This window comes from Periplaneta americana, chromosome 1, assembly GCF_040183065.1.
Source record: "Periplaneta americana isolate PAMFEO1 chromosome 1, P.americana_PAMFEO1_priV1, whole genome shotgun sequence".
In the NCBI taxonomy this organism is placed as follows: Eukaryota; Metazoa; Arthropoda; class Insecta; order Blattodea; family Blattidae; genus Periplaneta; species Periplaneta americana.
This window is the reverse complement of record NC_091117.1, coordinates 100,915,248-100,941,791: the sequence shown is the minus strand read 5'-3', so window position 1 is coordinate 100,941,791 and position 26,544 is coordinate 100,915,248. Positions and strand designations below refer to the sequence as shown.

At 34.3% G+C, this 26,544-nt stretch overlaps 1 protein-coding gene across 5 annotated transcripts in view; it reads right to left on the bottom strand.

The window, feature by feature from the left end:
• LOC138698762 (serine-rich adhesin for platelets-like) overlaps nucleotides 1-26,289 on the bottom strand; it is a 55,312-nt gene extending 29,023 nt beyond the window's left edge. For 2 of the 5 annotated variants that reach the window (XM_069825017.1, XM_069824988.1), the window contains exons 1-2: nucleotides 25,948-26,289; nucleotides 12,793-12,923 (exon numbers count right to left, since the gene is read on the bottom strand). The gene's annotated coding sequence lies outside the window, so the exon portion shown is untranslated. The other 3 variants (XM_069825003.1, XM_069824995.1, XM_069825009.1) reach the window with 3 other exon arrangements.
• Between the last annotated feature and the right edge of the window lie 255 nt (nucleotides 26,290-26,544).

Here is a 26,544-nt window from a genome sequence, read left to right as displayed (position 1 = left end):
TCATAGTCTTACACTGTTTAATAACACACTAAGGCTGTTGACAACAATTTCATTGAAAGAATTTATAAGTTGTACACTCTTAGAAAAAAAAATGACCGGACTCTTGAAGTGTAAATTTGTCTAAGTTCCGTTCGGCTGTGCGCCTGATACACAAGACTAAAATCAGAGTAGTAAGGACGAAACAAGCGAGATCCAAGAACATACTCTTATACCGGCAAACAACGGTTTGAACTGTGTATGTGTCATAGCTCCATGGTAAAACTCTGACTTCACACGCAGAAAACCCGGGTTCGTATCGTCTTCGTATAAATATATAAATTTGTTTCGTTTTATTTTTTCTCTAGCTAGAAACAAATGACACATCTATTAACGTGCACAGAAGTTTGGTTTATTTGAAAAATTAAACAAAAACATTCAGTAATATCGGAGACTTCTTCCTAATTACCCTTGAATTAAAATAGATGCTCACTTCTTGGATCTTCTCCCTTCTCCATAAGGAGTATTGATCAGTTACTATAATTTCTATCAGTACCGTAATTTCCCATAACTATGGTCCAGGCACCCAACTATGGTCCAAAGCGCATTATGTAATACTTAGTCCCCCAAGAGTTCGGTGTTTGCCATTTAAGGCGCCACTGTGATGGAATTACGTTCCCCATAGATGCTTCTATCTACCATTACACGTGGCAATGATATGGATGCTTAACAAGTTCAGTGTGCATCGTTCTATTGAATGTGCGAAGACACGAAATCATTCAGTTTTTGATTATGTGTTTTATTAAGCTCTCCTCTGTAGAACTGGTACGTTATAGATATATGATTCTTTGTACAATTAAACCTGGCTATATAGTGTTTACTTTCACGTAATAATTACACTGGCAGAGGTTAAGGACTCTGCATGAAAAATGTTTAACTTCAAGGCTACAAGTCAGTCCTCAACTATGTGCCACGATTTTTCGTGGACCATAGTTGTATTTCATTTTGAAATATTTGTTTCAATAAAATGTGATCAATGTGATTATTTATTTCTGCAAATACGGTATCTCGGTATATTCTAAACATTTAACATTCTAGTCAAGTACACAAAGAAACAGGCTGTTCCAGCATCAATAGTACTAGCACGAATGATGGTCCGGTAAAACGAAAACTTCAGGGTAGAAGGAAAACAACCGTCCCTGTGAGTGAATATGAGAGCGACGAAATTGAATTGGATACAGATTATGATTCAATTTCAGAATTACAAGAGAAATGGAGATTCAAAGGATCGAAATAAGCCTAATGAATGTAGTTCTCAGTACGATAAACAAACATTATCAATTAATTTATTTGCATAATATTTTGCTAAGAATGTGTTAGTTTATTCTGATACTCTACTTTTGTTCTTTGATATAGACTCACCTGCAAAAAAACCGGACCAACTACATTTTCTTTAAAATTTTTTAAATAATTGTAGGTGTGCTGAGGTTCATTTAGTTATTCATTTATTTTGTGATACGTAACACTGTAATACTGAATACGTAATTGCCAACAATGATCTGAAAAGAAGATTCGTTCTTCTTGTAATATTGTGTGTAAACTGCTCGGACTCATTTCGAGCTAAGCTGAAGATGTCTACAGACTGGTAAGCTCTTTTGAGGCAGTAATGGAGTACTTCATTGTATACAAATGTCACTAAGTCCTACCGATTCAGCAGAAGTGGTTGCATTGATAGAAGGTGGGAATAGTCAGCGTTATGTGGCTGCAGTTCTTGGGATTATTCCTCGATCGATTGTACAATGAGTGTACCATCGCTTTAGAGAGACAGGGGGTTATTCCAGGAGACCCGGTTCAGGGAGAAAACAAGTAACTTCGGCTCGTGACGACCATTTTATTGTCCTAAACACATTAAGAAATCACCATTCCACAGCTATTGAGACCAGAAGAGCCTTCCAGAAAATAAGATAAGTTAACGTGAGTGAGAGAACTGTAAGAGGACGTCTAGATGAATGTGGGCTGATTCCAGAAGACCAGCTAAAGCCCCAGAATTGCTCCAGCAACATCGTGTTGAACGATTACGTTTTGCTCACAATCATGCTAATTGGAACCTGGGGGAGTGGCGACGAGTGCTCTTCACAGATGAATCGAGATTTAGTTTACAGATGGATGTGAAAGAGTGTGGAGAAGAGAAGAAGAACTTTTTCATGTTCCTTCAGTTCACGTGTCACTTTCCAAGGTGGATCAGTAATGGTATGGGGTGGCATTTCGTATGAAGATCACACAGAACTTGTTTTCATTGATGGAGGTGCTTTGACTGCTCCAAGATACATTGAAGAAGGTCTAATTTAACATATGGTACCATATGCCCCACTTATCGGTGAAACGTTTCTGTTAATGCATCACAATGCACGCCCTCATGCTACAAGAATCGTGGATGAGTTCCTTCATGACATTGGATAGAATAGGATGGCATGGCCAGCAAGAAGTCCTGATATAAACTCTACTGAACATGTGTGGGGACTGCTAGGGAAGCAAGTTAGAAGTCACCTAACTTCTCACAGCAACTTACAGCAGCTCCAAAATTGTCTAAGTAAAGAATGAAATAGAATCGACCAGACTGACATCCAGAATCTGATCGAAGGTTTGAATCGGCGTATGGTAACAGTCATACAGTCACAGGGAGGTAATACCTGCTATTACCAACATCTGGGTGGCCACAAAATCAGTTGAACATTCGGAAGAAAATTGATATAATTTGTAAGTTTTTACACCTTTTAATTATATCCATTGTTTGACGTTGAAAATAATAGTGCAAATGATAAAGAATAAGTTTTTTTTTTTCTGGGAAGCAATGTTTTCTTCATTTTTTCATAAAAAATTGAGAAACTTTAGGTGGCCCGGTTTTTTTGCCGGTGAGTGTAGTTGTTCATTATTGGAAAAGAATGACTTTCAGATTTCACTTGTTTATTGAGTGTTTATGTAATGTGTACTAATAAAAAGAATCCATGTACTTTTCATTTATTTTTAATATTTCTGTGCTAGATTATGTTTCTACCCTTAAATTAGAAACTCAATGTATTGATTTACGAATAATTACAGCTCCAGCTATAGTCCATTCATGCTTTCAAGCATGAATATATGAGTGGACCATAGTTGGGCAACTCAGAATACAACTATGTACCAATGCTTATTATTTTTTTAATACTTGTAATTAAATAATTTCAAACACATATGTTAATATTTATTTCATATAAACTTACAAGAGTCCGAAGCCAAAATTTCACTTAATCTGGGTGAATAGTACTGAATATACAAAGAAAAATGTGACAAATGTGGACCATAGTTAGGGGAAACTACGGTAGTAGTAGTAGCAATAATAATAATAATAATAATAATAATAATAATAATAATAATAATAATAATAATAATAATAATAATAATAATAATCATAATGTTAACAGTATTGCAAAAACGAGATGAATAATGCTAAAGACAAAACCAATGCGTTCCAGATATTGGCTACACTCGTAAATAGTGCCATTACATATCTGCTTTGTAACAGCTCCGTGGTAACAGCCTTGCTTCTTGTGTAGGCGATTCAAGGTCGTGTACCCCGTAAGGACGTCAGATGTTTATTTCTATATTGATGTGTAATTTAATCAGAGACATCTGAAACTTCTGAAAACATAGTTCTGCACACATGTAATTGCGCATATTAAACGTGAAACAACCATTCTCTCTTGTCATTATCAGGGGTAACATGGCTGACAGAAGACATAGGCCAGATATGTGTAGGCAAGCTCTTCTTTCTCTTGTGAGGGAAGCTGGATTTTCCGCTACTGAGGCAGGTAGATGACTAGGAGTGCACAATTTCTTAGCTAGAAGATGGGTGAGATTATCCAGAAAAGGAATTGAATATCGTCAACCAGGTTCTGGTAGAAGACGTGTTTCAACTCGTGCACAGGACGCTGCTTTAGTTGCAGAAGTAGAAGCAAACCCGCATCAATCTGTTTCTTAAATTAAAGTAAATATCCGTTTCCCTGGATCTTCTCGCACTGTCATAAGGTGTCTGCAGGACGTAGGATGTTATACATGAGAGGCAGCAACAAAAGGGTGCATTACTGATGACCACAGATTATTCCGCCTTGCATTTGCAGAGGAAAATGTTAATTTCGATTGGAATAAGGTAATATTTTCAGTCGAAGTTACTTTTTCCTCTGACAATTACGGGTGTCAAATAGTCTACCATTCACGGGAATCCTGATATGATCCCACGCATTGGCCGTGTATCTGTTCCATGTTCCAGACTGATAGAATGGCCTCCCTGTTCACCAAATCTGAATGTCCTAGAAAATGTGTGGTCGGAAGTGAAGAAAACTGTGAACGCGATGATAAATACAATGCCACATCACCCGACCACAAAAGATGCACTCTGGAACATTATCGAGAACGCTTGGGATCGTGTACCTTCACGTCGACAGTACCAGAGATGCCTGATTGCATCCATACCCCGTAGGATGCAGGCGGTTATAGATGCGGAGGGATTACATACCCGATATTGAATTTTTTGTCTATTTTGATTTTTGTTTATTGGTCTCCGAGATGTATTTCTTTATTTTGTTTAATACAAAGAAAAGTATTATGTTTGTTTATTCCTATCCAAGAAGGATTTCTTTTACTTAAGGTTTATTTTTATTTCTATCCCAGAAGATTTCGTTTAGTCTCCTTAAATACAAGACACAAGGGAAAGGATTGCTATTATGTATCTAACTTGCCCTTTGTAAATATTAACTTTCTGTTAAATATTTCACAATACTGGTTATTATCAGTATATAAGAAGTAAAAAATGAGAATGAAAAAACAAAGCACAGACTGAGATTCAACTCGAAACCTTTCGAATACAAGACCACAGTGCTACTGACTACGTGAGAAAGACGGTGGCTCTTTAAAAAGCATGTTATATAATCATGATACAGTGGTGGTAGTGGAGTGTTGGAAACATTTACGACAGAAGAAATTCGTCCACGTGTGTATCATGCTCTGACGAATGCATCCGAAGTCTTCTGAATTGGACATAGAATCTGGAGCCCAGTCATTTTTTTTGTCGAAGAGTGTACCAACAAAGGCCAATGCAGTTCTGACATTAGTCTATTGTCACACACATAAAAAAAAAATCCTTTTGAAGGAAGGAAAAAGTCCCTATCCAGATTATTTGCGGACCCCACTTTGAGAACCACTGGTTTATACTATGAAAACTGTGACGGTATTCTAAGAAGTATGGCCTTAATCCTTTCACTGATATATCGGTTTTCCTTGATCTCTGTATCCTATTGATCTATAAGCAGAAGTTAATTCTGGAAGTTTCTCCCTCCCCATTCTTTGTATATGGTTCTTCCATTGTTGTTCATAATGTTGAATTTCTGTGATTATATTGTAACTTTATTCTCCTTTAGCCACCACACACCCGTCAACAATGTGACTTACTTATTAATAATTCGCCTTACAACAATGGGTACTCCACTCAACACAATAGTCGTTATTGCATTCCACACATCGACAATGACAATACACGTGTATTATTGAGAAGAACAACAATGTACTCCTAATTTCAACTAATGTTCACAAAGCACTATGTGCAGAACAAAACTGTCAGTTCTCAGTTCGTTTGCCTTGGCTAGTTCTAGCTCACTCAAGTTCACTGCACGTCGAACCCAAGCCTTCTAGATGCGGTTCTCTGCACGTCGAACCCAAGCCTTCCAGATGCGGTTCCTTGCACATCGAATGCGCCTTCCAAATGCGGTTCCTTGCACGTCGAACCCAAGCCTTCCAGAAGCGGTTCCCTCCACGTCGAACCCAAGCCTTCCAGATGCTGTTCCTTGCACGTCGAACCCAAGCCTTCCAGATGCGGTTCTTTGCACGTCGAATCCCAGTCTACCAGATGCTCTCGAAATCTGGCTTCCTTGCCTGCTCGAAGACTCACTTGTAGACTTACTGAAGACTGACTAATTTTCGTCGGCAGCTTACGATGTTATTTATTTACCACGAACATCTAGAATGTTCTGCATCACGAAGCTTCTGGACCTCCACAACAATCCACTCCCAGATGCTTCCTTACTTTCGCCCAGCCACAGTAGCTTTTCTCCCCCCTTGTTCCGTACAGCTGCTAGCTTCAGGGGTTTGTGTTTCCATTTCCCCACGCCTTCCTTCTCACCAGATGCGCGCGCAACCCCCTGACGTAACCAGAACGTTCCAGACAGGTGCCACAATATTGTAGTTTTTCTCGGATATCTATATGTTTTGATGGTCTAATCTCGTTATAATGTTTAATATTATCATCATCATCAATAACTTCAAGGTTTAGGCCGATGGCCTGTTCCGCCTCCAGAATTTTATCCATCAAACTGGTCTCTCCAACGTCTCTTTGGTCTTCCCACTCGTCTTCTTCGTGTAGATCTATAACACCATGTTCTGAAAGGTATCCTGTCGTTGGGCATTCTTGTTATATGGTCGTACCAATTATTTCTATATTTTTCAATTATAGTTATTACACTCTCGATATTCAGTTCTCGACATATATCTTCATTTCTCTTATGGTCCTGTAGTCTAAATCCTGCTAGTGGCCTTAAGAGTCTCATCTCAGCGGCCTCAATTCTTCTCTGTTGGGCTCTAGTCAGAATCCACGTTTCTGAACCATATAACAATGTCGGAATTGCCAGTGTCTTGTAAAATTTGAGTACAGTTTTTCTGTCGACTTTATTTATGAGTGTACGTTTAATTGTACCAATAAGTCTTAAAAATTTATTTAACTTGTTTTCTACGTCTGTGGAGGATATGTAAGAGAGATCGCATCCAAGGTAAGTAAAAGAATTTACTTGTTCAATCATCTTATCCTCTATTACAATTTTAGTTCTTATTGTATTATTTCCGCAGAAGCCAAATACTTTAGTTTTCCTGTGTGATATTTTTAGATTGTAGTTATTAGCAACAATTCTCAACAGATGGACTGCTCTCTGTAGATTGTCTTCAGAATCAGCCAACACCAACTGGTCGTCTGCGAAAAGTAAGTAATCTTAAATGATATTATCTATAAAATAATGTGTTTTTAAATTGTTCTGCCATTCTTTTACGGCTTCGTCTAGGTACAAATTAAAAAGAGTAGGTGATAAGGGACACCCTTGTCTGACCCCTTGGTTAACTTCTCGCAAGTTGGTGGTAATCTTGTTGATATTCATTTTGATTTTTGTATTTTTGTACATACTTTGTATCACCCTTATTAGATGCTCAGGAATTCCTTTCTTTTTTAATATCATCCACAATTTTGTTCTGCTAATCATATCAAATGCTTTCTCAAAGTCTATGAAAGCCATATATGTGGGAATATTAAATTCGACATGTTTTTCTATAATCTGCGTTATGGCGAAGATATTATCAATACATGATCTGTTTTTGCGGAACCCACTCTGTTCTTCTGCTAATAGCACTTCTGCAATTTTGTTTAATCTTTGAGAGATAATCTTGGCATATATTTTATAGCCTGAGTTAAGAAGGCTAATCCCTCTGTAATTTTCACAATTCTTCCTGTTCCCTTTTTTAAAAATGGGAGTAATTAGTGCTATATTCCATTCTTTTGGTATGTGACCAAACTTCCAACATATATTTAAAAAACTTAAAAATCTTTGTAAAAAGCATTGTGGCGCATATTTAAACAATTCCAGATTTAAACCATCTGATCCCGGCGATTTTCTGTTTCTGGTTGTTTGGAGAGCATTATTCAATTCATCTATTGAAATTGGGTCCACATATTCATTGTATGTAGCCGTTTGTATGTTTTCTTCATCATCCTTACTAGTCCATAAATATTGGTAAAAATCTAGCCATTGTATCTCAGAAATGGGGTTCCAGTTTATAGTATCTTTTTCTTCTTTATTTAGTTCTTTCATAATCTTGTATGCTTTAGCTTGTCTGCCATTAATATCATACTCAATATTATTATTTACAAATTTATCCCAGCTTTCTCTTTTAATTTTCCTTATTTCTCTCTTTGCAACTGCAGAGAGTCTGTTATATTTAATGCGATATTCATCCGTGGGGTGGGAAATATATAATAAGTATGCATCTTTTTTGTCTTTTATTATTGTTGCTAATTCGTCGTTCCAAATGTTAAGTCCTCTTCTAGTACGTCTTTTCTTTCGTTTAATATTAAAAAACTATAAATGTGACATAATATACATAATTTAAGTAAATTGGACAATAAGTGACTTATTAATTAGCCTACATAAAGAAAATAAATAACCATGTACTTTACACACCACTCCTTTCATCAGATGAAAAACCCAAATCGTCTTTCTAGTCATCAGAGGAATCATTGGTGTTTTTCACTCTAGAAGGGATAATGACTTTGGTCCATGCATATTTTTACAATTTTTAAAGAATCTTCACGAAAGACACTCTTGAAGGCTCCATTTTTTAAGTCAGAGGGGAAATTACGCAAGGAAGTGAAATTATATTTAAAATAAAGCCACAAATTCTCTGGGGGGCAGGGGGTATTAACTGTGCAGTAAATACGTATGTTTACATTGTTCCAAACTAAATTTATTCCTCAGAGTACATTTATTTTTGAGTACTGTAATTGCTTTTAGTTTCTTTCAGTGATATTAATTTTAAATATGTTCAATTTAAATGTGATTTTTGTTCAATTGTTGACAAATTGTAGAAATCCTCACTTTAAAACATATTCACTGTGCCTCCAAAATCCGCTACGTACAGTTTCCCTAGAAAAGGATGAGACAATTGAATATTCCTAAGTCTCAGATGTAAGACACTGCACATGATCGGAGACCAGAGCACTGATACACAAGATAACGAATACTGAGTTACTTAATTTCAGGCTATTTGGTTTCTTACTAGCATCGTTCCGAAATTCACTTCAAAAACTGCAAAAAAAATATGATAATATTACGTAAATAAAAGATAAACATATACATAAATCGTGTACTTAAATCGACAATGGACCTTCATGACTAGATCGACACTCCGCACAGAAAGGAAAGCTTTCGTGTCGTTTCAATTGCTCAGACGATAAGACTTCTGCGTCTCGTGTAGAAGAGTGCGAGTTCGATTCCTAGTCTACACGACGATTTTTTTTTTGTTTAAATAACTTTGAAATAGCTAAATAACGTTGAAATAGAATTTTACAAAGTCCTGAGATTAAGTGTTAATGATCACAGCCAATACAAAATTACAAGTTATAATATTGTAAACGTTAATCTAATGAATGCATTTATACATACACACACATACAATGTAAATGCATATATATTAAAAATTAACAATTAAAATGAAATTAAAAAATATTCCTAAGCCACACAGACAAACTTTTACAAAGGTTTAGAGTCCTTAGGCTATGTCATTTGTTGAGTAGTTATTACAATATTTTATTAGTAGCTTTCCCTATGTGTAAGAAATCCACTCGCACAAAACAATTTCTGTTAAAAGTGTGGCTTTGGATTATTTCATTCTCACCCCTTCAGGTGATTTTAACTATTTTATCTACGTGTTTGCAATAGTGTTTAATTTAATATTCATTCAATTTGTTCATGTTATGATTGACTGAAAAAGCACTGTTGCAGTTATTGACTAATTACATATATTAATACTAATTATTAAATGCATCTCTTAAATAACCAATTGTATTATCTTTTGCAAAATCTTGAATGTTTAAGTTGTCAATAATATTTCTGTACTATATACTGTAAGACATTAAAAGAATTTGCAATAGATTTGGGTTCCTCTAGTTTATAATCACTGGTTTTAACGAAAAAATATTTTCTTTCTTAGAATATCTACAAGTTTAACTTCAATAATATTCCAAATAGCTTTAATTGCATTATCTGAATGTTGTACTTTTCTATTCGAATGTATTATATTTCCCTCTTTCATAATTTTTGATAAATTACACCGTACTTCTTGTAGTATTTAAGAACATGAGGATCATTACATTGCAACTCATTACATATACACTCTTCTTTTTAATACATGAGATTTTTAAGTCCCTGCGTTATCTACATGTTTTTACTTTTGAATGTTTTCACAACATTGAGTGGAGAACATCCACTAAAGTGATTCTGAAATTAAAGTGAAAAATACAATACATTTACTCTTCATATCAGTAGTGCCAGTATCATATACGTTTTTCCAAGATTCATTTTGTAGACATAAATGTAAATAGTCACTAGATAAAGCATTTACGACCCTTTTTTAGTTTTTAAATTAATATTTTGAAATTGTTCAGTGACAATGGAAACACTTAGGATTTGTTTATCATGTTCATACAAGCCATTGATTATAGGTTCTGTCGAATAGGAATTCAGTCTAATTCTGTGTACAAAACTTTTATCAATGGCTGTGCTACTTCAGGTTGTATGCTGGTGGGAAAATGGCTCTACGACTAGGGTTTCCAGTTTCAAGGAGTGAATTTAATTTACTTTTACGGAAAAGTTCCGAGAGATAATCTATGTTTATGTCACTACAGATCACAAATTCCATATGAGATTTCTGAAGTCTTTTCTTTACAAATTCAATGTTGGCTATAAATATTAATAAATAATGTAAGAAATATGAATGATTGTACTTAGAAGTCTGATTTACATTATAAAAAGATAGAAGTTACATTCTGCGGCAACATTCGAACTTTCAATGTTTGGTTTTGTCGTCCAACGCATAAGCACGGACCTATTCAACGCTTATGTTAATAACATAGAATTTAGCTGTAGCAATGTGGTGTCATAACTTGGGATTTGTTTACTTAACGTAATTAGATTTAATTTGATTAGTTTCGCAACAATAATTGGACTTCCTGTTATATCCTGTTATTTAAATATTTAATTTAGGGTTGATTTATTAACTCTTACTGTGCAAGATGCCCCTTATTTCAATAATTCTATATCATGCTAAATAGTCATTGTCTCCACTAAAGTATTATCGTCATCCCTCATTTCTCATCGTAATGGCGTACCCGACGTGACATGAGACAGCGAGTTATAGCTCTAGTTGGGGCTGGATATGGGGCTAGATCTGCTGGCCGTTTAGTCGGTGTTCCTGGAAGTACAGCCGCGAGGGTGTTCATTGTTACAAAATCCAGGGGAGGTCGAAAATCGCCCTATTCCTGGGCGTCCGCGGATTTCTTCATTGGAAGAGGATGCTCTCTTATCGAGACAGTTCGACTGGACCCCTTTCGGATTGCTATCGAAATAAGAGCAGCATCTAACTTTCCTGGTTCTTCACAGACTGTGATCAGCAGGTTGAGGAACCGATGTATTAGGAGCCGGAGGGCTGCGCAAATGGAAATATTGGGGGAAGCACAAGCTGTCAACCATCTTGCCTTCGCTACCAATCAAGTGGATTTCGATTGGAGAAATGTATGATGGTATGTGGATAAGATTTTAAGTTAACGGGTTTCTTTTTGTTTTTTATGATTTTTGTTTCAGGAAGAATACTTTTAACTTCCAAGTAAGATTTATGTATTTTATGACGAGGTTCAGCCCACTTGTAGACCAAAAAATTGGGCAGAAATTATTCCATATTTTTCGACAAATTATTCAGTCGAGGAACTCTGAACAAATTAATTACACCTCAATAAAAAAAAGAGTTTTACCTGGGATCGAACACGAAACATTTCGGTTATACGGTGGAACCGACACGCTACTATATGAGCTACCGAGACAAGACAGTGACAGCAGCAGTCCAGAATGTAGATCCGATAGGCATTTGCCATTCGGTACAGAGAAGCAATGATATTTTGTTAACCGAGCTATGTTGTGAAATCGTGGCCTTAAATGGCTGTCTTCTTCGTGATCCTTATTCTGGTCCTTGTCCTTGTTGTGGTCCTTGTAACAATTCTTGTTCTATTTGTCATGGTACTTATCGTTATACGTCGATATCGAGTGAACCGCGCTGTAGAACTTTAACTTCCGACAACCAAGAATCGTCTCATTCTTTTTAAGGGTAACTGTACATTTTAACAGATTTTTCTGGAGAAAGAAAAAAACAATATCACTTTTAATTCCCTTGCTTTTCATAGCTACTTTCAGTATAATTTCATCATTTTTAATTTAATGATTGAAATTATATCGCAAGTACTTTGAAAATTAAGAGCATTAAAAGTTACATTGTTTTTTCTTTCTACTGCAAAATCTTATTAAAAGCCCATAGTGGATTTTGGAGGTACAGCTATGATATAGAGTGCTAGAGTAACTTCATCCTAAGATTACCATATATATTACTGAAAGTCATAAATATTTAGTGGGATGCCCATTGTGCAACTCAAACCAAGAAATGGATTGGAACACCTCAAAATCTGTGCTTCAGTGGCTGACCATAATAATATCTTTGAAAAATTTTGGAGTGCAAGAGGTCAAATGATTTTATTGCCAAACGCCTGGCATTAGAAAACAACAACATATTTAGTGGGAACAGTTAGAACAGCAGCACATAAAATTCCATGTTTGAAATTTTTACCTTCTTTTGGTACTATTCTAAAATAGACCAGCATCCATTAAAGTGTATCTGATATTAAGTGCTATAGGTACATATCATATCAATGCTTACAGTTGGCTCCAAGTAAATGAAAATGAAGGAACACGTGATTTGAGTAAGCCTAATATCTCACTGATTCATCAATATTGTAGAGATTGTAATAAAAAAAAAAACTTTCATTAAGACACAATAATACTTATTTATGAAATGTTCTATGGTACATAATTTTATTACAATCTATTGTAAATAACACAAAACATTATTTAATTTTTTTTTACTCACGTTTGCATTCAGTATGAGAAAAATTGTAGCTTTGAGCTACTATAAGTTATATTTGGTTCTAACATCAATCTGAAGATCTTTCAAATTTGCGTAGATGTCTCAATCAGTATGGTCATCTGTTGAATCAGAAGCTGAAACATACAAATTACATCAAATAAAACTAATTTCACATAATGAATGAATAATATTTTTCCCTTTTCTATTCTATAGATGGATAAAGTATTGGGTGACAAATAAGTACTTCATACCCATCACAATCCTTTTCCATCCTGTCTTCACTTTGTGCAAACATGCACATTATAAGATTTTATATATATAGGTATTATTATAATTGAATATTGTGTATTACATGACTTAAGTAACCATAACATATATTATACTACGGGAGATTATTGTACTATGGGACTCCACTCCGTGGCATTTGCAGGTAGCTTATCAGCATCTGCCTTACATTATCATACATGCTCCATTCCACAGCGTAATAACCTCCCATTATTATTGGAGAAAAATTCACCTCAACACAGCTACTGATGATGGGAAGGCATAATCCCGAAACATGTTTAAGCATTTAAAATTGATATTTAATTGATTTTATTCTGTGTGTTTTAATATAGTTTTATTGAACAGATTCCAATTTTATATTTTTTTAGTTTGGACTGGCACTGTGGATTGGGTCCCAGCATAGGTCTGTTTGTTTAGAGCACACCAAGCTGAGGGGTTCTGAGTTCGTTCTCCAGTGCCGGGACGAATTTTTCTCCAATAATAATACATATATGATTTTATTCTGTACTACACATTGCATGGTATGTCTTGAATGACACATCATTACACTATGTCTACACTGTAGCTACAACAGTTATATCAGACGAGCTATGTGAACAATGTTTGTAGTTTGCATATACAAACTCCTAAATTTTTACTTTAATTTTAATGGCCACTGACATCACCCAGCACTGCAACATGTGTGCCCATTATTTAATAACATTCAATAACAAAATCATGTCTTACGATAAAATCGACATCTTGTGCCACTTCTGATTAAAAGTTTCAAATTAAATACATGTTTATTTTCCAGTCGGAAATTCTGGCATTCTGTTAGCTGTGTAACCACAACACGAGCACTTTAGACTCTGATTTAATAATAATAATAATAATAATAATAATAATAATAATAATAATAATAATAATCCTGGGTGTGACAATCCAGAGGGCAAAGGTCGACCAGGCCAGGGGAGTACCTGTTTGACTCACATCCACAGACCCAGTGCCATTTTAATGTTTGGGCGAACCTGGCAGTCAAGATTCATGGCACCATGTTATGTCGGTAAAGACTCTGAAGAAGTTTTATTAGCTCATCTCCAACAAAACCACTGAAACATCCCACAAAAGTAATGTTTTGGGGTTGTTTTACTTACGAAGGGCCTGGATTTTTAATTCCTTCCTATCAAGGGAATGATGAATAATGACAAGTATATTCGCATATTGGGAACTAAAGTCTTACCGCAACTGCAGAAATAATTTCCAGATGGCAATGGTGTGTTTCAACAAGACCTGGCAACAAGACATACACTGAATATCACATTGTACATCTCAAAAGAATACTAAGTTCTTCAACCAGAATAATATCCAGGTACTTCCCTGGCCAAGCAACTCACCCAATATCAACCCAATTGAAAACTTGTAATCAATCTGCAAAATGAGAATGGCAAAACGAGACTGTTGTACAAAAGAAAAAAATGATGTTCCCTCATTCAAGTTTGGTTTAGTGATGAAGAAATTAAGATGTTTTGTGGAAATTTAATGAAATCCATGTCACATCGTGTTAATGATGGAATTACAAACAAGGCAAGCTACATAAATTAGTGAGGCACGTTGAACATCCATTTTATCCTGTACTTATAATTTAATATATGCATTATGACTGGTTTGGATTAATCTGCACACTACTGTAACACATTCTAAAGAAACCACTATTGCATATCTTGATCTGATTTTTAAAGAAATACCACTTGAGCTTGAAGCAGTTTATGGTCCGATGGTCCTTGTTCTCAACTTATGAACAAATTTACTGCAGCAAGCTTACCTGTACTTAGCAAAAATTACTATAAATTCATCACATGGAATTACTTCGTCACATCTCATGGCAAAAGTCCTGTTGAAGGAATTGGAGACAATGTAAGAAGACTGATAAGACACGCTATCTTAAAAAGGACTGACTGTGTAACCACACTGTGCAGTGGTCTCTGTGCAATGTGCAATTCCTATTCTCCTACCTGGTTCGGCTTGGAGGGGAAATGACAGGGTTGTACAGTACCTGCAGTAGTAGTAGATCACCTTTTGTTTCAGTATGGGTGGTGATTGATATGTAACTGTGAGTGCATTACAAAAAATTAAGTGAGGAATCCACAGATATAATGAAGAGAAATCACGAATCATAGAACATAATATATTTTTCTCAGCCAACAATAATTATTGTAAAATGATAGACTTTCATCAGCCCATGTCGAGCCAATAGTGTTGTGACAGTTTAAATTAGATCATTAAAGTTCTCAAAATATGATATTCGTCAGAGTTTATTTTTTAACCACTACTCTACGGCAAAACAAACCTAACAATGGCGTTGTTTTGGAGTCTACTAACACAGCCATCAGTGATGAGAATTTTGAGTGAAGAATATATATACGAGGCTCTTAAGGTTGTAAGGGAGTGAAGAAAGCAACTATTTAAAAGGCAGAAAAATTTTCTAGAAAATATATAATAGCAAATTTTCCATCCCACATCACTATACTATGTTAATATACTTTCATTTATTAATCTTTAAACATTATTCCATTTTTTTAATTTGACATAAAGAGAATGTCGTCTCTCCACAGCTTGTGAACTATACTTTTAACTTCTTTCAGTAACACTCCCAACTTGTCGATACTTACTCTCAACATTTTCCAAATAGACTATAACTTATGTCAATTTAAATTCTGAGCTTAATTTATATTATTTATTAATATTAATGTTAATTTATATTGATATACAGCAAGAAAATTATTTCAGTGTAAAAATCACACAATCTACTGCATTACTTGGAAGTATATATTTTTAACATTTGTGTACTAATGGTCCAAATAATGCTCGATGAACAATGAAAGCATATCACTTTAAAATAATTAGTACCTACTATGTACCAAGGTCATGGAAAGCATGGGGCTCTACCTCCATGCCCCCCAAGTGCCTTCATGGCATGTTACGGAGATACCTTTACCTTTTATGTTCGTTTTTGTTGTTTCAAAATTACTGCAATATTTATATTTTCTTCAAATACTGTATAAAAATCCTGTTAATAAATTATGCTTAAAAACAACTGCTTTGTAACGTATAATCGAGTAAGCCAAATGTTTGTGTTACAAATTGTCAAATATAGACATCGACAATAACTGTTTTTTCATTCTGATAAATGTTTTTATATAATCTCCAAATGTCAATTTAATGCAACACTAGAAGCACAGAACAGGTTCTTGTACACCTCTCCATCTAAGAACTGTTAAGAGCGACACATGAATGAGTCATTCCACGTCAAATCACAAAAAATTTAACCTCAAATTGACTTTCATGTCTCTGATTTAGATAAAACAAATTTTGCACATTCTATGGATTGAAAAAATAAATACGTGTTTTATTATTGTTGTCTATATCGATTATTGTAGTAGATATGTGTTATCAAAGATTCTGAACTAGGTTGCGCATCATTATTGTTAAATGTGATTATCTCCACTAATAATCATCACAGAGATTTTCTCTTTGTCTCAATTTGAAGGTGACAGTACATACTTTGTTCTTCGCATAATAATATAAAAATATAGTTTGTTAACTTTGTTTCAAAAAACATTTAAACACATAAAAATATGTTTTAATGGCAGCGACTTACTTTAAAATTACAGAAAAAATCCTTAAATACCTTGACATTATTTTAACCACCCTTAAAAAAATCAGAATGCTACTCTGAGCCGTTGAAGAATAATTAAATGATTCACCAAGCTGTGCGTCTTGAGTTCGCGGGTTGCATAAGTACTGTTGCAAGATGATGTGCAAGTGCAGCTCTGGATGAGAGTCGTGTGACCACTTTACACTGTTGTACGGTCAGAATATCACTCTTTCACGTAATTTATGTAATATAGTACTGTATTTAAATACTGTTTTTGTAAAATATACACTTGTAAGAATGATAACTACAGTTTACACACACTGCACTTTTAAAACTAATTACCTACAACCAATTCTATTTAATGTTCACCACTTTATCTCACTTTGAAGTGAATATTTCTTTATTATGGCCTGAGATTGTATCAGTGGAACAAAAGAATGAAGTTGTAAGATACCTTGTACCACTTTTGCATGTTGGTACCTTGAGTAGAAAATATAGCTAAGTTATTTGTATTCGCTAATGGTAAAAATTTAAAAGGAATATTATAAATATTATTAATTCCACCAAGCATTAATTTAACATTTTCATGATGAACATAGACACAAACTGAGTGCATGCCACTTGTTCCAGGGAATACACATTCCTTTGGTCTGAGTTTGAAGATTTTTGAAAATCCTATTTTGATATACGGATATTGCTATTTGAAACACTGGTAAGTTTTCTTAAGATTACATAGTATTAATCTTTTCTGTTTGTGAACTCTCATTCCATCTTCTTTAACTTAAACACAATTCTTTTTGCCAGCCATAACCCTTCTCACATCATCAACCTTCTCTACTTTAAATGTTCCCAAACTTTTTTCCGATTTAGGATTAGTAGTAGCCAAAATCCCCTTTTCTGTTCCTACTTGTTTAGAAATTCATATCATGTGAGTGGTGATATTAAAATGTTGTTGAATTTTACTGTAGGACCAACTTTCAAAAACTGTTAATATATGTATTTTGAGATTAGAAATTCATATCATGTGAGTGGTAATATTAAAATGTTGTTGAATTTTACTGTCGGACCAACTTTCAAAAACTGTTAATATATGTATTTTGAGATTTCTGTCGTCTGTTTCATGAAAGAAGTTTATCAATTTCTGTATTATATCGGAATTACTTGAATTTTCAACTGAATTATTGCACTTTAAAATGATATAAATACAAAATTTCTACGGTTTATAGAATCTTCAGTATAACCATTTTCATAATACGTTGCATCCTAATTTATGGAAAAAGTAATATTTAATATATGACTAAATAATTGTGTCAGCCCGAAAAAATTACACATGGGTTATTTAATTTAATCAACAGAATATATAAAAAGGAATTGGAGCAAATACTAAGTTGTCATGTTTCGTAGGTGTTCGATTTGACATGGAATGACTCGAATGACGCAATCTGCACAAACCGGCAATCTTGCACACACATACTGCACATTCAGTGAATTAGTTTTGAAGACACTGAGAATGTACAATATCTGAAGGTGTCACAAATATAAAAGTACACAAGTACACTTCATTAAGAAGGAAAATTCGCTACCTTCTTTTTAAACAAGGATGCCATATATGATTATCAGACAGGCAACAACCCTTTGACTTCAAAATCTGTTTCTAGGAATTCTTTGGTGCATGGTGCAGACACTGATGACTCAGACTAATAAAGAATTTCTTTGCAAGGAAGGGGTGTATTAATGCCTACAGATATTGAAGTAGGAACCTTTGTATTAGTCAAAACTGAAGTTTGAGATAAGTTGCAATTTGCCAAAGTTCTATACATGAAGATGACGTTAAAATAATGTTCCTCAAGAGAGCTGGCAGTTGTGGATTGCTTTCTAAAACTAATGAAGACACATTATAGGCCTATGTTAAAATGAACCAGAGTTTATGCAAGCTACTTACAGACACTAGTTATTGAAATGAAAGGGGACAGAATGTTTTACAAACTTAATAAGAAAGTTAGTATCAAAGATAAATGGGTTCATATTATAACACATATAAGTCCTTTGAATTTAATGTTCTTTTCATTATACTGTACAATGTTCATTTGTTAGTGTGTTTGCAGTGAAAATTTAAAATTATAGGGTCTTGTAAACCAAATTTAAAATGATAGGGTCTCGTAAACCATGTGCTGAAGTAAGAAAATCACATTGGGTGGCAATATTATAAAAGGCAGTTGTTAAAAAAGCTTATTTTTCTATATTTTCCACGAAAGATTTATGAACCAGTGTTGTACAGTAAGAAATAATGATCACTAATTTACACTTATGAACAAAATATAACGTGAGTTATTAACACTTCATAATCAAATATCTTTATTATCCACAGTTTAAGAAAATGACTGTGTATGTTCTAAAAATATTAAACACTGATAGTGATAAAATTGGAAACATGTATGGCTTTTACTTTCAGATAGATTTAAATATCACTTTTCAGTAAAGAGTTACAATTATTTTATCTATTAACTACAAATAATTCATTATATTCCCAATTGCTGGTTGCTACAACGAAGAATGTTCCTAAATAAGCCAAAAAACTTTCTGTAGAATGTTTTGTTTTGGTATAGGCTATCTAGTAAGTTCACAAATATGATTGTAACGTGAGTTACTGTGGAATGATCCAGAAGCTCTCATCTCTCAGTTTAAATTATAGGTAACATAGTTGCAAAACCTATAAACTTACTTAATTTATCTAAAAATTTAACCATAGAGCTTGAAAATGCATTACCATATAGGCTATGTGTAAATATTTGATATGTGTTGCATTTGTGAACTCATTTATTGTAATTTTATTATTAACCATTGTTATTATATTAACCATTAACCATAAACATACATAATTACTTTCTGAAAAATCAGTACCTTATTTTGTTGTATGGGTATAACACTTCATTTCTTCATATTACTTTCATGAACGAGGCAGAAGAGTGAACATTTCTTCCCCTGAGCAAGGAAAACCTACCCAGACATAGTGAAATGCAAACTGAGTAGCTAATTTCTTTTTTTGAAATGAATTAGTCTCCATGTTGGTGTGTAATGGCTAAGCCATAAATGACTCTGCTTATGTCATTCACTTTTCTTTTGGGAATTGGATGCTTGATCCTTTACCTGTTCAGTTTTAGAAGTTAAAGTAATTAAGTTACTACACATTTAAGTTTACAGTACTGTTCTCGCCAAGCTTAGACGACTTCACTCATACCACTCTGCTGATTCGTGTCTTACCCAAAACATAACAAAATCATACAGTGAATATCAGTTATGCAGCGCTGTCACATTATGACTCATGTTTTTTTTAACAGCTAAAGTTAGTAGTTGTCTCTTGTGGCAAGATAAGCTGACCTCTCTGCTCGGGCTCAGGCCATCTATGTTTGACAATGCTGTTGTAAAGCAACTGTTACCAGAAGCGGCCAACTGCGTAACATAAACATCGACAGCATGTTGATGTGACTTCTTTGACTCCCCTTCCTCTGAGCTGAGGTCGTTTAAGTTTGGCAAGTACAATACGTTTCCAACTTCATGGTCACTCTTTGTTCTGTACTAAAATTCGTTTTTATATGTGTTTACACAAGAACTTTGACAAAAGTTATAAAAGATGCAAAGAAAATGTATCTGAATGAAAAAATACAAAACTCAGATAATAAGACTAAAACTATTTGGGATATTATTAAAAATGAAACTAATCGATATTCAAAGAGTGAAAATATTACTTGCATTAAAATCAATGATAGTAAAATAGATAACCCAAAATCAATTGCAAATCATTTTAACGACTTCTATATAAATATTATTCAGAACTTAAACATTCAAGATTGTGCAGAAGATGCTGCACTTGGTTACCTAACTGATGCATTTAACACTGAGTTTTTAGGTCTCAAATTTATTCCCGTAGCGCAGCAGAAATCATGCATGTGATAAAACAACTAAAAACAAAATATTCCTCTGGATATGATGAAATTCCAAGTAAAGTTCTGAAAGCTTGTTCTGAAATATTATCCCCTCCGTTAAGCTATCTATGCAATTTGTCAATGCAATGTGGTATTTTTCCAGAAAGACTCAAATATTCAATAGTAAAACCATATACAAAAAGGGAGATAAATGTACTATTGCTAATTACAGACCCATATCATTATTAACAACATTTTCAAAAGTGTTTGAGAAAGTTATGTATAATAGATTATATCATTACCTGGAGTCCAACAATATATTAGTTTGGATTTAGAAAACAAAAATCGACAGAGAATGCTGCTTTTAGTTTGGTGGATGAAATACTAAATTCATTAAATTCGAAACTACATGTAGGTGGGATTTTTTGTGACTTGGCTAAAGCATTTGATTGTGTAGACCATAGTATATTAGTAAAAAAATTGAAGTTTTATGGTATTAAAGATGAGATGTTGGGTTGGTTTACATCGTACTTATCAAATAGAAAACAAAAAGTAGAAATAAATGTACCAAATAGTCATAAAGTTACTTATTCAGAATTTAGAAATATTAAACATGGTGTTCCGCAGGGGTCAATTTTAGGTCCATTGTTGTTTCTAGTTTATATTAATGATTTAGCCTTGACCATAAACAATTCATCCCATGTAATTTTATTTGCAGATGATACAAGTGTAATTATTTCCAGCAAACAATACGATCATTTTATAAACACTTCTAATACAGTGCTGAATCTAATGAATGAATGGTTCCATGCAAATAAACTGGCACTTAATGTTGATAAAACCAGTGCAGTCAAATTTAGTACACACAATAGTGCTCCGGTTTCCTACAGTATTCGATTAAATGGAACTCATCTCAAAGAATCTATAAGCACAAAGTTTCTTGGTTTAGAATTGGATAATCACTTGAACTGGAAAACGCATATAGAATGTATTACTCGTAAATTGAGCTCTGCCTGTTATGCATTAAGATCCTTATTTACTATTGGTGATATAAACTTACTTAAAATGTCATACTTTGCATAATTTCACTCTGTAATGAAATATGGATTAATATTCTGGGGTAACTCGTCTGAAGCTAAACACGTTTTTGTTTTACAAAAGAAAGCTATAAGAATAATGGCCGGTGTGCATAAAAGGACCTCATGTAAAAATATTTTCCGAAACTTAGAAATCTTGACTTTACCTTGTGAATACATTCTTTCCCTAATGATGCTGTATATTAAGAACCAAGATAAATTCAGTACTAATCAAGACATTCATCATTTTAATACAAGACATAAATCAGATCTTCATCTACTCTCTGTTAGTCTAAGCTGTTTTAAAAAAGGAGTTCGCTATTCATGTATAACAGTCTTCAATGCACTGCCTAATTATCTTAAAGATTTGAAGAACGAGAAAAGGTTCAGAAAAGAATTAACCAAATTTCTACATACTCATACCTTCTACACAATTGATGAATTGTTTATGCTTGTGAATTGAATTATTCTACTTAAATGACATGTACAATTTTATATAGCTCAACTAAAATATGTTTTTATATTGACTTAATCTGTTTACTATGTATTGTATTTTTTGTTTAGCATAACTGATGAATTGTATGTACTGTAAATTGAATAGTATACTGTATAGGTCAACTGATGAATTGTTTAAGCTTATAAATTGAATTAATCTACTTCATATGAATTGTATAGCTTAACGAAAATAAGTTTGTAAATTGAACTAATTTGATTGTATATGTTTGTATAGTTTGGCTGATGAATTGTATATGTTCTTAAAATGATTACTAGTCTGTGTAGCTCTACTGATGAATTGTATATAGACCTACTGTAAATTGAATGGTAATATGTATAGCTCAACTGATGAATTGTTTATGATTATAAATTGAATTAATCTACTTGATATTAATTGCACAAATTTGTATAGCTTAATGAAAGTATGCTACTTTGTATTGTATATATTTGTATAGTTTTGGCCGATGAATTGTATATGCTTTAAATTGAATAGTAATCTATATAGCTCTACTGATAAATTGTTTGTGTTTGTAATTTGAAGTAGTTTGCATGATATGTATTATCAATTTCTGTATATCACAACTGGTTGAATTGTTTATGCCTTAAATTTAATTAAATTGTTTTGTATTATAATATAGCTCAACTTATGAATGATCGTTTGCGTTTGTAAATTTAATAATCTGATTGGCTATGTATTGTATACTTTTAGTAGAGCCATCGATGTAGCTCAGTCGGCAGACTCGCTGGGCTGCTGATCGGGAGCTGCATTCGGGCTTGGGTTGGATCCCCCTTTGGACTTTGGTTTCTTCGGAGGTTTTCCCCAGCCGTGGGACTGAAGCCGGATGGTCTATGGCGAGTCCTTGGCATCAACCCCTTTGATTTGATTACCCCCTTTGATTTGATTATCTGGTTGGGTTTTTCCGAGGTTTCCCCCACCGAAAAGGCAAATGCCGGGTAATATTTTGGCGAATCCTCGGACCTCATCTCATCTCACTACATCTCGCCAAAATGTAAAAAAATTGTACAAAATTGTAAAAATTGTAGAAAATTACTAAATTGTAAAACTATAAAAATTTGTAAAAATTGTAATTGTAATATTGTAAAATGTTGGCATGTTCCACATCTTAAAGCTTCATTGCTCATGTAAGATCTATGGAATAAAATAAATGAATGAATGAATGTACGCAAAAAAGTAACATATGTGCATGTACTAGGTCAGGTATGTCATATAGCGGTTAGCTCTGGACTTTCAGTAACATCACGATGAAAGAAGTGGGAAGGCCTGCATGTTAGCCATACCATCCTATTCTAAATACTGTGACAAAACCCATTTCCCAGACATATAGCAGTCAGTATACATTTGTTAACAAAATGGTAATTTTCAAATTTTCCATCAGGTGTCTAGAATGTAGCATTTTTCCAGAAAAACTACACCAAAGAAGACACAATTTTCTTTTGCTTCAATAGTTTCTGTGACATGTATATAGTGATTAACACATGGTTTTAATTTGCAGCCACAAATACTTTCAACATAAAAATCGTTTGATACTTATCTTTACATTCTAATGCCTTGTTGTAGCTCTTCCTCCCAACTTGTTAATAAATACCAACATTACAATGCAAGAGGTCCAGGACGAATTACTAGGGAAATGATCAGTTGGCCTAGTATTGCGTCCTGCAGCTCTCGAGTGTTATAGTTGTAACAAGTGAGAGAAGGAGGGTACAACATGCATTGGAGTAGAAAAGTGAACGATTTTTATTTTTAAAACGATACTTAGGCCTATTTTGAAAGTATTTGTGGCTGTAAAGTACCACATGTTTATCACTATATACATCCCATTGAAGCTAGTAAAACAAAAGGAAGGGAAAATCTGGAAGAAGAGAATAGAGAAGCACTGCCCACTAGAAAATAGAGGTTTAGGGTGGGTTGACACCTAATGGAGAAAAGTGGAACTGAAAATGTCATCTAGCAAGCAAATATAGAAGTCCGTTCTATCTCTCTCTCCTTCTCTCCTCTCTCTTTTCCTCACTCCATCTCGTTCTTTTTTTCCTCTTATTTCTTCGCTTATGATAGAATATGATCCAACGAAGTTGCCTACTGAAGACATGCTGTGTACATGTAACGAGTAATGTTTCAGACCACGTGGCTACAATGGCACATGCTGAAAAGAGAGAAAATAAATCTACTTACGTTCAATGGCGAGATAACGTCTGTGAGTGAGGGAGTGGAGTTTCGGTCTCCAACAGTGTTATTTACACATGTAAGTGTTGTGTTATGCTAAGTACGGTCATTTTAAATTTGTTATTGGTGTAGTTCTTACCACGTGAGGGCTGTTGATTGCATACCTAATTTTTGCGGGAGTGAGTTAGTTAATATGTGTCATTTTTACCCACTTGAGTGTAGATTGCATATTTAATTTTAAGCGGAATTGAGATAGGAGTAATTTTTATCACGTGAGTTTCGAATGCACATCGAATTTTGTCGGGCATAAGTTTGTTATAGAAAGGCTAGGGAGTGAGCCACCGGGGCGGGGTGTAGAGACAGCACATGGACAGAGAGAGCAGCTGCTGTGTGAGGAGCAGTGAGAGTGGGGATAAATTCCCCTACCACTGTTCTGTTCTTTCAGATTTGGCCAAAGAAAATTGTGCCTTCTTTGGTGTCGATTTTCTGGAGAATTACCAACGCAATGCTTTACTTATGAGCTAGGCTATATATGTTTCAGTCTTTACATTACAGATTGGTTAGACCTATAGGCCTACAGACTACGTAATTAAAAGAGATGCTGGTTGACAATGATGGATATTTACATATAAAAGCAGTTACATTCAATATTATTACGTTTCTCTCAACACATCAATGCTACCTTCCATTTTTATATTTTCCAGCAGCAATCTAAGATTCTCCAGAATATAATACTGCTCACAATTAACATCTTGAGATAGAATCACTTAGTAGGTAGCTGGAAGTATCAGTAGGCCTATCCATCCATTGTAATGTCAACATAGTGGCAACCTCGCAATCATTATTATAAATGCTACGAATGTACCGAAAAGAATGTGCACATAAAAAAACATATTTAACTTATTCTTTCAAAAATACAGTCACTAGGATGTTTTCAGTTTAAGTTTGAAGACTTATTACACTATGTTCATATATTATGACGCCATGGTGTAAAAGTTATAAGCTGTGGTCCAATCAGGGATCACAGACATGATTTGACGATGAAGTTATAACAAAATAACAATTTAGAAATTATTTATATAAGAAATAAACTTCACGTTGAAACAGGTCTATGGCTCAAATCGCTTTACGTGGGTGTTGAACGTATTAGTTGCGTTCCATTACATTCATCCAACGTAAATTCTCACAAAGTCAGGTTACCTCAGCATCTATCTGTTATTTATTTAATTCATAACACATTAATACTTCTAAGCTGTCTAATATATAGCCTACCTGGCCACTTCGTCGCAAATTGTTTGACTTTTACTGCGTATCAAAACATGAGAGCCCCATTACAAATCGATTGAAGTACCGATTAATATTTTCCATTCCAAACGCCAAGCAAACATTCATGACGCTTACTAACACACTCAATGCAATTCAACTTTTCAGAAAACAGCTTCAAATGGTGGCTACGTTATGTAAAATTGCAGTTATTTGTCACTTCATGTAAGGTTAGGTATTTGCATTATTAATATTCTCGTATACCAATCATTATTACGAACTTATTATTTCACATATTACCTTTTGGTTATTACAATAAAGAAGTTTCGGACACAACATATTCAAGAGAATTACTCTACCTCAAAACATAAACTACAAAGCGTCACACTCCACTAAAACAGTTTGTCTCCGTGATTATCAGTGACATTGCCTCCACAAGAAGGAACATGATTCACTCCGACTCGGCTTCCAGAGCATTTCACTACTTTCGTAAAATTATTACTGATTTCAAATCTATTTCATTTCTCCATTTCATAGTCCAACCAATACAACAGGCGGGAAAAAAAAACCATAAAGCAGACAACTCAGTCTCCTACGTTTATGTAAACTACATTCACTGAAGTGTGACTCCGCTTATATCATCGCTGATTCACAATTACAAACTTGTTTCGCATATTTCAAAGAGTATATACAACTCGTGTTGCCTGCCGCAAGATAGCAGAACATCACATCAAAGAGTACAGGATATTTTCTACTCTTTGCACAAAATAACTAAACTTGGTCCCAGCCGAGCCCCTACAACCATAGACTTACTAAATACAACGCCGTAGCGGAGAAGCGAGAGATAAAAGGTATCCCCGTAACATGCCATGAAGGCACTTGGAGGGCATGGAGATG